Source organism: Paramormyrops kingsleyae, chromosome 13 (genome assembly GCF_048594095.1).
Source record: "Paramormyrops kingsleyae isolate MSU_618 chromosome 13, PKINGS_0.4, whole genome shotgun sequence".
Lineage (NCBI taxonomy): Eukaryota > Metazoa > Chordata > Actinopteri > Osteoglossiformes > Mormyridae > Paramormyrops > Paramormyrops kingsleyae.
Window position 1 is genome coordinate 167,527 of NC_132809.1, and position 15,154 is coordinate 182,680.

Below are 15,154 nucleotides of genomic sequence, written 5' to 3' on the forward strand. Positions count from 1 at the left end.
CGATTTGCAAGTGGGTGGACGATCAGAGCCGCTTCGAGACGCAGATGCTTAAGTCAGTCACTCTTGTTCTTTCAATTCGTATCACGAAGCTGTAAAAATATATTTAGTTTCTACCTATATATATTTGAAAAGTAGACCGTCCAAGGTTTCTGAGAGTATTTTTAAAATGTGTATATGACAAAAACTCGCGGAGTTATTTAAACGGTTTTGCGAAATTTCTGTCAGATCCCGCCGGCGGGATCGCCGGTCCCAAGGGGTTAACTCGTGCCTCCGGCAGAATTCCGACTGCATGCCGGGGGAGGTAGGGGACATTGAGTCTGAATGGACACTGTTCCAGACCTCCATTGTGGAAGCGGCCGTACGGAGCTGTGGCTGCAGGGTGGTCGGTGCCTGTCGTGGCGGTAACCCCCGTACCCGATGGTGGACACCAGAGGTGAGGGGGGCCGTGAAGCTGAAGAAGGAGGCTTACCGGGAATTATTAGCCCGGGGGTCTCCGGAGGCAGCTGACGGGTACCGGCGGGCCAGGCGGAACGCGGCTCGGGCGGTCGCAGAAGCAAAAACCCGGGCGTGGGAGGAGTTTGGTGAGGCCATGGAAAGTGACTTTCGGTCAGCCTCAAAAAGGTTCTGGCAAACCATACGGAGTATCAGGAGAGGGAAGCAGCTCCTGGTTCCTACTATTTATAGTGGGGGGGGGGGGCTGTTGACCTCACCTGGGGACATCATCCGGAGGTGGAAGGAATACTTTGAGGACCTCCTCAACCCTGCCTCAGATACATCTACGCATACTGCCTTTGAGACATCTGAGGGCACAGAGCCCGAGGGTGCTTGGGGGGGCTTGCCCATCACTGAGGCTGAGGTGGCCGGGGTGGTTAAACAACTCCGTGGTGGCCGGGCCCCAGGGGTGGACGAGATCCGCCCGGAGTACCTGAAGGCTCTAGATGTTGTGGGGCTGTCGTGGCTGACACGCCTTCTCAACAGTGCGTGGAGGTCAGGCACAGTGCTGCTGGATTAGCAGACCGGGGTGGTGGTCCCCTTATTTAAGAAAGGGGACCGGAGGGTGTGTTCCAACTACAGGGGGATCACACTTCTCAGCCTCCCTGGGAAAGTCTATTCCGGGGTACTGGAGAGGAGGGTGAGATCGATAGTCGAATCTCGGATTCAGGAGGAACAATGCGGTTTTCGTCCTGGTCGTGGAGCGCTGGACCAGCTTTATACCCTTGCAAGGGTACTGGAGGGGGCCTGGGAGTTTGCCTATCCAGTCTACATGTGTTTTGTGGATTTGGAAAAGGCTTACGACCGGGTTCCACGAGGTGCTCTGTGGGGGGTGCTTCGAGAGTATGGGGTCCGGGGTCCACTGTTGTGGGCAATCCGGTCCCTGTACGAATGGAGCAGAAGCTTGGTCCGCATTGCCGGCAATAAGTCGGACGTGTTCCAGGTGCGTGTTGGGCTCCGCCAGGGCTGCCCTTTGTCATCGGTCCTGTTTATCATATTCATGGACAGGATTTCTAGGCGCAGCCAAGGCGTCGAGGGTGTCCAGTTTGGTGACCTCAGGATTGCCTCGCTGCTTTTTGCAGACGACGTCGTCCTGCTGGCGTCATCTGCTGGGGATCTCCAGCAGGCACTGGGGCGGTTCGCAGCCGAGTGCGAAGCGGCAGGGATGAGGATTAGCACCTCCAAGTCCGAGACCATGGTTCTCAGCCGGAAACGGGTGGTTTGCCCTCTTTGGGTTGGGGAAGACGTACTGCCTCAAGTGGAGGAGTTTAAGTATCTCGGGGTCTTGTTCACGAGTGAGGGTAGGCGAGATCGGGAGCTGGATAGACGGATATTTTCTTGCTGCCATCTCCTGGCCGAATGTAAGTATTGCAATTACCAGAAATGATCATTTTTAATGTTTTTAAATGGTAGTACTCAATTTTGGCCACCAGACGGCAACATAAAATGTGTGTGTGCAGTAACAGGGCACTGTGTCTGTGTGTGTGAGCTCTAGCCGGGGGCTGTGTGTGTGTGTTTGTGTGTGTGTGTGTGTGTGTGTGCTGTAACAGGGCACTGTGTGAATGTGTGTGAGCTCTGACCGGGGGCTCTGTGTGTGTGTGTGCTCTAAGTGGGCGTTGTGTGTGTGTGTGTGTGCTGTAACTGGGCACTGTGTGTGTGTGTGTGTGGGTTTGCATAGATCACATTTGATAAAATTGTTCCCAAAGTGCAGTAAAACACACACATACACACACACACATACCCAATAAATGTACCTTGTGAATTATCATAATAACCGTGGGAAAATTTATTTTTCTATTTTCTTGCTGCCATCTCCTGGACGAATGTAAGTATTGCAATTACCAGAAATGATCATTTTTAATGTTTTTAAATGGTAGTACTCAATTTTGGCCACCAGACGGCAGCATAAAATGTGTGTGTGCAGTAACAGGGCACTGTGTCTGTGTGTGTGTGTGAGCTCTAGCCGGGGGCTCTGTGTGTGTGTGTGCTCTAACTGGGCGCTGTGTGTGTGTGCATGCTGTAACTGGGCACTGTGTGTGTGGGTTTGCATAGATCACATTTGATAAAATTGTCCCCAAAGTGCAGTAAAACGCACACATACACACACATACACAATAAATTTACCTTGTGAATTATAATAACCGTGGGGAAATTATTGTTCTATTTTCTTGCTGCCATCTCCTGGCCGAATGTAAGTATTGCAATTACCAGGCATTACTTAACCCCTTGGGACCGGCGATCCCGCCGGCGGGATCTGACAGAAATTTCGCAAAACCGTTTAAATAACTCCGCGAGTTTTTGTCATATACACATTTTAAAAATACTCTCAGAAACCTTGGACGGTCTACTTTTCAAATATATATAGGTAGAAACTAAATATATTTTTACAGCTTCGTGATACGAATTGAAAGAACAAGAGTGACTGACTTAAGCGTCTGCGTCTCGAAGCGGCTCTGATCGCCCACCCACTTGCAAATCGCGCTATTCGCATGATAATAACATGATAATCCGACAGTTAGTATTGGGTAAAGAAATATGTGAATACGCCCATTGCGACCGAAATAAACAAGAGCACATGTCTGGGTAGTGTTTACACTGATCGGCTACAATATAGCACACGGATACGTCTCTGCCGCTGAAGCTTTGCGCCAGTGTTGCCACTTTCAGCAGCGAAGCTCATACCTGTGTTCATAGCTCAGTGGGCTAAGCCTGTGTGCCTGCAATCACGTGGTCGCCGATTCAAACGCAGCGTATTTAGAACGTGAATAGCGATCTTCCGCTGAGAGCGGTCCTAAACGCTCCCGACGCAAGTAAAACCAAGAAAGGTGACACGATTTGCTTTTTTGCCTATTTAACCTAATTTTAAAAACTTTAATACTTCTGACAATGGAAGTTTTGAAAAGAAGACAGATAACGGATTTAGTCAGTGTTCTTTTCATGATTCTACATAATGATTTCAGCGAGATATAAACTGAAATACACGAGAAAGATACGCGGTCGATGATGCCCTCATCCCCAGAGCGTCAATAATAGTCACTGCATCATATTTATCGCTTTCTATATTTATATAGTCACAGTTTTTCATTTTTCATTCCATCTATCAATAAACTGTGAAAGGGATTTTATTGTTGCTACTTTTCTTGCGTTTCAAACTGCCTTTCCAAAGTGATGGGTGTGGGGTGCAGTGACATTCCAGACTGATGGGCCATTGACAGTATGCAAACTACTACAGGTGTGAGGACACCTATCTCATCAATATTCATTGTGAAGACCACTGACTTTGAGAAAAAGAGTGTCACTCCAAAGTTCTAACACTTTAGTAATCAAACCATATAAAATTTCTGAATGTCACTTTTACCTATGTGTAGCCAACCCCTGTGTCTATAAGCTTCAGAGCTCAAAAGTCTTACCTAGAAATGTCTATAATGTGATTTTTTACAATTTCTCAGCATGTCTGAAAATAGGTTTTTGAAAAGTATATGTTTAAAGTTGATTTTAACAAAAAATAGAATAATAACATTCTAAGAGGTCTCAGATTATTGGTGCTGAGTTTGTGCTGAATAAAAGCAAATGTATCACTTTGGGATAAATGTTTTTTAGATAGGTGAAATATTTTAAAATGTCAAGGCATGTCAGACTACCTCGAAAGTGGAAAAAAGGCCTCAGGGCCCAGGGGGTTAAAGCTTCTGCAACCTGAGAAATGCTTCCACAGGTGGCTGGGGCTTGAGTGTGGACCAATACGGGGGTGAGATTCAGCTACGGTAGCATAATGCAGGTAGGTAACTATCACAGAAGTGTAACAGGACCATTGCAAAACCATAACACACCGGTTAGAGGTCAGTCTTCCTCCTCTGTTGTGGGAGTCATTGTATTTGTATTTCTGTGAGGCATTTCTATGGATCAGCTGAGAAACAATAGACTTTGAGGTGTATCACAGGGACTGACTAATAGCAGTGCCCCAAAGCCCTAGGTTGTTTTTACGGTTGACAAGATTGAAAACGTTCCTGTTCTCTATCCATGAATGTAATGACTTCCTGCATGGTGACACAGGAGAAGAAGACTAAAAGGGAAGCTAGGAGAAGGAGGGTGTGTGCGGTGTCGCTCTGTTAAGATCTACGAGGTCTTTGCTCCAGGAGGCCTGGACATTGCAGGCAGGCAGCTATTTACCTTTAATCAGCTGTGCCAATTATGCAGAATCAATGACTTCTTGTGGTGTCCTTTGTTCCCCTTGATATGGCCTTCAGGATGCTGCAGGCAAGGTTCTGGACCACTGGACTATCATGTCCCGGGAGGAGGAGATCTGTCCATCTAGGAGAAAGAAGGCCAGGCTATCGCAGTGCCCTCATCAAAGACTGACTCTGACATCAGGACTTTCATCGAGAGCAACAACTGCTCTCGTAGCCCCAGCCTGCTGACGCACCTCGAGAACAGCAGTCTCTCCACTATACACCACTTTGAGAACATCCCCAACAGCCTGGCCTTCCTGCTTCCTTTCCAGTACATCAACCCAGTGTCTGCCCCCATGCTGGGTCTGCCCCCAAATGGGCTCATGCTGGAGCAGCCAGGTCACAGGCCACGGGAGTCCAGTCTGCCAAACCTGAGTGACCCCAACGAGAGCAGTGAGTCGGAGGTGTCTCTCTCACCGTTCCGCTATGGGCAAAGCCCAAGCCTGGGGGGCACCGGTGTCACCGTGGCGATTGAGCCTAAGCCTGAGCCTGCTAGCGTAACAACCATCTCCCCGACCCCCACCTCCCAGCAGCCTCAACAGCAGCAAGCACCAATGCAGCAGCAGCAGCTGGCTGGACTGAGTGAGCAACATGCATTTGTTAAGAGTGAGCAAGCCAAGAGCATCGTTACCTCGTCCTTCTCCTCCAAGATGCATCGCATGCGGCGCATGGGTTCTATCTCACGCAAGGGCCGAGTGTGCTGCAACGCATGCGGCAAGACCTTCTATGACAAGGGCACCCAGAGAATCCACTACAATGCTGTGCACCTGAAGATCAAGCACCGCTGCACTATCGAGGGCTGCAACATGGTGTTCAGCTCCCTGCGCAGCCTCAACTGGCACAGCGCCAACCCTAACCCCCGACTACACATGCCCATGCTGAGGAACAACCGTGACAAGGACCTCATCCGCTCCAGCGTTGGCTCTGGCACATCTGTCATCTCCAGCACCAAAAGCAGTTTGACTCTGACCAGCCCGGGACGGCCACCTCTTGGCTTCACTACCCCACCGCTCGAGCCCATGCTGCAGTCTCCCCTGCAAAGTTCTCTGATCTTCCCATCCTTGAAATCAGTCCAGCCAGTACAACCGATACCCCCATTCTATTGTGCGCTGTTGTCCCCTGGGGATCTTGTCAGTTCACCGGTCTCCCTGCCCACCAGCTCCATACTCCCTCCAGCCTCTAACAACATGTCTCTCATGGAGCAGCAGGCCTCGGCCTCTGGTTCCCACAATCCTCTAGTGGCCGAGGCAGGGCTTGTCAGCCACAAGCTGCCTGGTACTGGCATCCAGGAACATTTTGTTGACCCCACACCCAAGAAGAAGCCCCGCAAATCCAGCATGCCAGTGAAAATTGAGAAGGAGGTCATCAGCGTGGCTGATGTGTTCGACGACAAAGAGGAGGAGGAGGAGGATGAGGAAGGATGACTAGCACCCAGGGATGCCACCATCCACATTCCCACCTTTACAACAACAGCAACCACAGTGGGGGCAGCAGCCAAGCATCTCCCAGCCGGGATGAGGTGAGCCCTGGGCTGGCACTGAGGAGCATTCTCCAGCTGGAGCAGGATGAAGCTCGGACTACCAGCAAGAGGTGGAGGGGGCCAGCGAAGGGGAGGGTGGCTCAAACAGGGCAGACTGGGTGAGGGGTGGTGCCAGGGAGGGGTTCCCAGAGCTGCCGGGCCAGGGGGTCGACCCGAGTGCTGTCCCGTGCATGCTGTGCCACAAACCATACAGCTGCAAGGGCACTCGCTTCAAGACGGTACATCTGCACCAGATGCAGCGCCGCAAGGTTCCGGGCTGCAGCCTCACATTCTCCTCGACGCGGAGCTGCAACCAGCAGAGCAGAACCCCAGCCTGCGCCAGCATGTGGCCAAATGACTGCCCCCCACCCCCAGGCCTCCTACTTTAACACTGTACTTGTGGAAGTCTCTAGACACGCTTGGATGGGTAGCTCTGCTGCTGCTGCATCCCTGTGGCCCCAACACGTCCTGTCACTTCCATGGAAACCCTCGTCCATCTCCAAAGAAACTGTTCGGACACTTCTTTTGTGACTGTTGCTCGCAGAAATGGTAGTAATAAGAAGAGAGCCTTCTCGGTGTATTATTAGTGTAATAATAGCTTTTAAATGACCCATTAACAGAGCATGACAGCCTCATCTGTAAATAACATCCCAGAGGGTTCTTTATGTAAAAAATGTACTGAGGGTGTCAGTGCCCATGCTTGTTTCATTTCATGGCACCTCCAGCTCTCAGACTGAAGGAAAATGTAGCCTCTAGCTCATTTGATTTCTTTATTTTCACTTTGATGCACACTTCAGACTAAAAAAAAAAGCTCAAATTCTTTTATAAATGTACCAATGCAGAGAAGGCCTGCATGCTTTTGGTTTCTGAACATAGGATTTGTTCTTTGTGTTGCCACATTTGTATGTTGACCCAGTCTTGCACTTTTCAAGTCTACAAGGGGATGTGTAATATTTTGTGTGTCTTGAGGTCACCTGCCTCTAAGGTGTTTTAAGAAAATGCTGATGACATGATTTTCTGCTTTCCATTTGAAACAACCATTGAGTCTTAGCGCAATAGCAGATAAGCAGAGTAATATTAATCTCTGCTTTTAGCTCTCATAAGAGCAGCCCAAGTGCTGTTCAAGGTATTGTTCAGAGAAAGATCTCTGAGGTGTTCCCAGGGAGTGATCTCTGAGGTATCATCCAGAGTGTGATATCCAAGCTTAGTTGTTACTTCATTAATGTTCCTTCCAGAAGTTGACAAGATTTCTGTATCTCTATATTATTTACATTTTAATGCTTCATTTAAGGTGATCCAGGTGCTTTCTGAAGACTGCATAAATCAAGCATGTATTTGAACTTAACTGTGACGAAAAACAAATGAAGTGTTTTCATATTTCAGGCTGGGGACACAAGCGTAAGACACGAGTTTTAAGTTTGCTCTCCAGAAAATCTGGCCACAAGTCACTTTGGGTCCTCACTTAGTGTTCTGATGTGCTGTACCGTCACTAGTGGTGCATAAGTATAGGTAGCCACTGGAGACAAACTTCACCAGATCATTCAGCATTTGGATATACACTCACCTAAAGGATTATTAGGAACACCTGTTCAATTTCTCATTAATGCAATTATCTAATCAACCAATCACATGGCAGTTGCTTCAATGCATTTAGGGGTGTGGTCCTGGTCAAGACAATCTCCTGCGGTCTGTTTCACAAAGCAGGATTACTTGCTTAGCCGGATAACTTGCCAGATTTAAGGTAGTCTGAGCTAAATAGACCTTATTTTCATCAACTTACATTTAGCCCAGGCTACCTTACCTTAGTATTTCACAATCTGCTCAGTTACTGGGATTTTCACACACAACCATTTCTAGGGTTTACAAAGAATGGTGTGCAAAGGGAAAAACATCCAGTATGCGGCAGTCCTGTGGGCGAAAATGCCTTGTTGATGCTAGAGGTCAGAGGAGAATGGGCCGACTGATTCAAGCTGATAGAAGAGCGACTTTGGCTGAAATAACCACTCGTTACAACCGAGGTATGCAGCAAAGCATTTGTGAAGCCACAACACGCACAACCTTGAGGCGGATGGGCTACAACAGCAGAAGACCCCACCGGGTACCACTCATCTCCACTACAAATAGGAAAAAGAGGCTACAATTTGCACAAGCTCACCAAAATTGGACAGTTGAAGACTGGAAAAATGTTGCCTGGTCTGATGAGTCTCGATTTCTGTTGAGACATTCAAATGGTAGAGTCAGAATTTGGCGTAAACAGAATGAGAATCCATCATGCCTTGTTACCACTGTGCAGGCTGGTGGTGGTGGTGTAATGGTGTGGGGGATGTTTTCTTGGCACACTTTAGGCCCCTTAGTGCCAATTGGGCATCGTTTAAATGCCACGGCCTACCTGAGCATTGTTTCTGACCATGTCCATCCCTTTATGATCACCATGTACCCGTCCTCTGATGGCTACTTCCAGCAGGATAATGCACCATGTCACAAAGCTCAAATCATTTCAAATTGGTTTCTTGAACATGACAATGAGTTCACTGTACTAAAATGGCCCCCACAGTCACCAGATCTCAACCCAATAGAGCATCTTTGAGATGTGGTGGAACGGGAGCTTCATGCCCTGGATGTGCATCCCACAAATCTCCATCAACTGCAAGATGCTATCCTATCAATATGGGCCAACATTTCTAAAGAATGCTTTCAGCACCTTGTTGAATCAATGCCACGTAGAATTAAGGCAGTTCTGAAGGCGAAAGGGGGTCAAACACCGTATTAGTATGGTGTTCCTAATAATCCTTTAGGTGAGTGTGTGTGTGTATATATATATATATATATATATATATGAAATATAATAAATCCGTATTATATTCAAAATTCTACACTTTGACTGAGGACTGGGACTGAGCCTAAAAAACATATTCATATGTTAGAGACTGAGGAGTGTGGAAATTGGAACATACAGCTCAGTCTCCTTCTTAAAGATTGTGACCAGCACCCCAGTCTGCCAATCCAGAGGCACTGTTCCCGTCCTCCACACAATGTTGAAAAGACATGTCAGTCAAGACAGCGCAAAAACATCCAGAGCCTTTAGGAACTCAGGACAAATTTCACCCACCGCAGAGCCTTGCCACTGAAGACTTTTTTGACTCCCTCGGTGACCTCAGCCCTATTGATGTCCTCCTCTGAGTCCTCCAACTTTACTTCTTCCAAGGAAGGCATGTCATGGGATTCATTAGGTCCTCAAAACATTCCTTCCATCATCTGACTCTTTCCCCAGTTGAGATCAACAAAACTCTCTCCCTGCTGTAATCAGCATCGTCAAAGCCCTGCTGCCCCCTTCTACATCACCTTACACTTTGCCAGAGTATCTTCTAACCCTAACCAAAAATCATTTTCCCTGGCCTCACCAAACTCCTCTCAGACTCGAGTTTTTGCTTCCGCAACTTCCAAAGCTGCAGCCCAGGTCTGTCTGGCATTTTCCCTCACCATCTGATCCAAATCATCACCAGATGGTGATCAGTTGATAGCCTAGGTCCTCTCGTCTGCCAAGTGTCAAAGGCATTACACAAAGTACACAAAGTCTTGCAGGAGACCGAGCCGGTGGTGCTCGGTCTCCCGCGTTGTGTTGCTTTGGAGTTCCGTCATTCTGTCAGGATCGGGACCGGGCGAGCCGGAAAGCAGGCGATCGGAGCCGTCAATACGGACAAACGGGGTTTTATTAGGAGCGGGAAGGCAGACAGGAACGAACATCCAAACACTACAATGACGGAACTGGGGACTACTGACTTAGACACGGACTAAATACAAGACACGGGCTAAGGGTAACGAATCACAGGTAAGAAACAATCAGGGAATCACACGAGGTAACGAGGTGGGCGTGGCACACATCGGGAGCGGACGGAGCGGGACATGACACATTCATATTTATGTTTCCAGATTGTTTGTATAGTGCACTTTTTATACTGTACTGTTGGTACAGTTTTTATTCTATCATTTTTTACTTTAATTTAAGTTTTAATTTCTTGCACTGTCCACTTTTCTGCCGTGACGATGCAAATTTCCACTTGTGGGACTAATAAAGACAGATTTGCTGTGATCTCTGACATTTGGACACGCTTCACTAAGAACTGTGCTGAGTTTCACTCCAGGAGAACACATGACCATAGACGAACAGTTGTTCCCGACCAAGGTTCATTGTCCATGCAGTATATCGCATCCAAGCCGGACAAATTTTGGATCAAGTTCTGGATGGCCATGGATTTGGAGACCAAATACGTCTGCAACGTGTCCCCTTACTTGGGAAAGGACCCCAGTCGTTAGAAGGGGGACAGGCTGGCAGAGAACGTGGTCATGAGTCTGATGGAGCCATTTCTGGACGACGGGAGATATGTCACGACGGACAATTTCTTCACCTCACTGTTACTGTCACACAGACTGCTTCACTTTACTGGGCACGGTGAATAAAGTTTGCCATGAACTTCCTCCATCAGCAAAGGACACTGCAGAGTGAGAGGAATTCTCCATGTCACTGTTTAAAATGGCGCATGTATTCAGTACGAGCAGCAACACACAGGTGGCCAGTAGCTGTATTTTACAACATGCTGGACTTGCCGGCGGTGAATGCCTACGTTCTGTACCCACTGCGCATAGTGACGTCGGAATGACATCTTTAATATGTCGTTTTTGGACGTCCAATTTTGGTCCACTGAAGGGGTTGTTTTGTAACGCCAGGCGACGTCTTTTTTTGACGTCTAATGAACGTCTAGTATTGACGGCCGTGGGACCTCCATGTATGGGCTATTTATAGTCCAAACGTGGTCGTTGTGGACATCTTATAATACCAAAAGCAGACTAATTTTAGACATTGTGTATGTCGTGTCTCGACTAAATTCATATATAAATGAACAATTTCACCATGCTTTCAATTAAAACTTAAATTTAAATAACGTATTGCTGCGACGGGCAGATGGAGGTATCGCGAGCAGAGAAACACAGAGGCTACTCTGTCGGGGAACATCCCGTCAATTAATAATCCGTACAAGGATTACATCAGGCACCCAAAGAGCACCAAACATAATTATATGTAAGAAACACAAAGTTGTCAGACAACGAACTGTAAGACGCATCCACGGTGGGACATTTAAGTAAGCTAATTACACACGAGGATCAGACCGGGTACACACAAGACACATGTAAACACATGCGCAACAATAAGGAATTACCTATTAATTAACAATAACAGCAACAACACAACAATGGCTATTTACAACTGCACGCGGGGCATGCTGGGACATGAGCCCCGCCGGTGCGACAGTGTATACAACAGAACAGTACAGAGCTAAAGTATCATGAAAAGTAAAAAACATAATTTAGCATTAACCTGGTTTAGCAAGCTGGATGTTAATTTGTTCGACCGGGCATCAAGCTGCTGCCAGATTTTGAAATACCGCGTTCTGCACGTGCACAAAAGTGTCCGCGAGGGACGTGGATAAAACTGTTACAGCTGCTCTGCACTACTCAGTTTTCACATGGTTTTCAGAACGAACATAAAAAACAATGCACGATATAATTTATTGTCATATCAGGGCAAATGCACATAAAATACGTACGCATTGGCATAATAAATCATGTTTGTTTCGAAATAATCATCTGTATTCACATTTATTATGTTGATAACAACAATGCTGATATTTGTAAATAAAACTATATTTCCTGCACCTGTCATAGTCGTCCAAATAACGTCAAAAAAATGACATTCAAATGTTGAATGTCAAATTGAAGTGCAAGTTGGGTCATGGATGGACGTTCAAATTGTGGACCTAGTTTGGACGTTGTATAGATGTCCAGAATTGGTCATGGACTGACGGACCTAATATAGACATGATCTGCACGCCTATCCGACGTCCAATGTTTAGTGGGTACAAGGCGTGTACAAGGTGGAAAGGAAAAAGAAGATTGTTTCTGATTCTTCTAGCCAAGGAACTCCATTGCCGAATGCAGGGATGATGGTCACTGGGTCTGCAAACGCTGCAAACACAGACTTTGAAACAGACAGACAGACTCTGTGGGAGAGTAACCACTGAGACAAAAGGCAGAAAGATGATGAACCTGGAACTGAGGGACGGATAACAACAACAAACAACAACAACAAATTTATTTTTGTATAGCGCATTATCACAACATTACATTGTCCCAAAGCGCTTTACAGCACCCCCACCCAAAGCCCCCAGTGAGTAAGCCATAGGCGACAGTGGCAAGGAAAAACTCCCTAGAAGGAAGAAACCTTGGGAGGGACCCGACTCAAAGGGGGAGCCCATCCTCCAGGGGCCGGCAGGGACATATTTTTTTATATTTTTTTACAATTTTTGCTATTTCTACATGAACAGCCAAACATGCAAAGCTGGAGAGATCACACAAAAACAAAATTCACTTTTGGTGTTATAATTCGTAATGGCCAATGAAAATGAAATTACATAATTTTATTCTGTATGTGTCTGAGCATGTCAAAAACCATGGATAATGACTTCACTCAGCTAATGACATTTGTGTACAAACACATTGGAGACTGAAGTGTTAGCATGTTTTCATTTTATTCATTTCATTCTATTAGCAACTTTTCATCCTATTTTCACTCATTTTTTTATAAATAAGACAGACTTGTGTTTCCATATATTTTGTGAATGTGCGTCTTTCATATTTGCAGGTCAGTCAGTGTGTGGGATATTTTGTATAGATATGGTAGGCTTTTGTGAAGGTTTCGGCTGCCTTGGATTTGAGCTAGTCTGAGTAACGAAATGCAAATGTGCCAGGCCTCACAGGTAATGGGTGTGTTTGCGCAACGAAAGACCTGCGAAAATCTCAGCAGGGGTGAAAAACACCTCGGGACTTTCACCAGAAAATAAAAGCTTGGTAAATCTAGTGTTACGGGGCCATACACATCTCATGAGACACCATTAAAGGAGACAGTTATATGGCCCCCCGAAGTAGCTCCGGAACCAAATTGTGCCACACGGATTTAAGACAGCATCCACTCATCTTCCCTATTGTGACATAACCGGACACATACATCTTCCATCAGTGTTTCACAATCTCACAGCCTGGTATAAACTCAAGAACATCCCAGACTTTATCCACAGAAAATTATATGCCATACACAAACAGAGAAACAATGGTCTAGCTCCAAGAAAGTGTTACAACACTCGGGACCTAGATCCCGCAATGTACCGGTACACCCACTCAGAAACCCATAACACCACTAGCATGTGATATACAGGGCTATTCTTTAACTTAACCTCCCCTGCAGAGAGCAACAACAGATCCAAGGCATTCATATGGACAAGCCGGAGAGAGAGGACATACTGTGTTGGACAATGCAAGATCAGCCTGACCGACTACACCAGCCCCCAGAACTGTTCATGGACTGTGTTTCACGTGCGGATACCATAAGCCTACTCAGTGTGCTAAGGTATATTCTGCTCCTTCTGGGGGACTCAAAGGAAATGTGAACAAAACTGTATTACACGATGTTAGCTTAAGTAATGGTACATGTAATGTATAATATCTCCTACTTGTTGCCTGCATATTTAAAACATTGTAATGCTAAGGATAAAACATATACCTGGTTAGAGACAGGACTCGAGGATCTGATCTCTGATTACAAGAGCCGGCTTGCGATCCAAGTGTCACCTAGGTGGCCAAACGCGACTTATTCGCCAGCATAACCGGACTTTTTAAATCAGGAAATTCTACTGCAAATAGCTATAGAATAATCGGACAATCCCAGTATACAGCATGGTTGGCTAATCAAATAGCCACCAGCTTCCAACATATCACCAATAACGATGAGAACCTCATTGAAGCAGTAAAGTCACAAATACTCTTAACACTTAGCAAAGCATTCTTAAATCAGATGCAACTCCTCGAGTGTGATGTAGCCTGCCGAGCATATGCACAATATTTGTTTGAACAATGGAATATTCAGAATTACTAACCACCATAATCATGTACACTGGAAATGAATGTATTGATTGTAGTCCAAATTCTACCACTGTAGAATACACTCCCTACACTCCCTACACTCCCTGTCATGCCCTGTACAAGCGAGCCGGAAAGCAGGCAAGCAGAGTCGCAAATACGGACAGACGGGGTTTATTTAAGGGAAGACTGGCGGACAAGGAAGAAAACATGACAATACATCAATGACGAATCTGGGGAAAACCGACTGAGACTAGGACTAAATACATAAGACAAGGCAAACAGAATAGGGAACAGGTGACGACAATCAAGGTTCGACAGGAGGTAATGAGGGGGCGTGGCACACACGAGGAGCGTTCGGAGCTGAACGTGTGTCTTAAAATGGATGAGAGAGGGATATAGGGCTCTCGAAGGAACAAACAGGCACGCTTAGGTTCACTCAAATACACTTTAATAAGTAATACAAAATGATCTCGCATTAACACCAATACTGAGCTATCATATTGAAGGCAATGCAAAACAACTCGTACTACAACGGATATCAAATAATATATATCTTATAGCTAATAGTATTAGGTGCAAAGGTATGAATATATATAGAAAAGAAGCAATAACACATACAAGAAGCAAGGAAACATAAAAAGTTACAAAATATTATCACAAGCGGCGATAATTTACTCGCAACAATCAAGGGAAAGCATAAGCAGTTGCAAAGCTATTTACACTCAGACGTGCTATCATCACCCTCCTTCACACATGGACTGGGGAGCCCTTTCAGTCCTGGCAGGAGACCAACACGTGAGTTCCGAGAAAGTGCCGGGCGATGCGCGCTCTATCCCACGGCTGAACTCCGGTCAGTACTGGGTTCTCCCCCTTCCTTTATACTAAATTTAGAGTTGCGTGTGGGCAGGGGGTAAGCTGGCCAGGCTCACCCCTTCCCCCCAGGCAA

The 15,154-nt window shown here is 46.4% G+C and overlaps 1 pseudogene; it reads left to right on the forward strand.

Moving 5' to 3' along the window:
- The first annotated feature begins 4,724 nt into the window (after positions 1-4,724).
- On the forward strand, positions 4,725-6,626 carry LOC140578273 (zinc finger protein basonuclin-2 pseudogene; annotated as a pseudogene).
- The last annotated feature ends 8,528 nt before the right edge of the window (positions 6,627-15,154 follow it).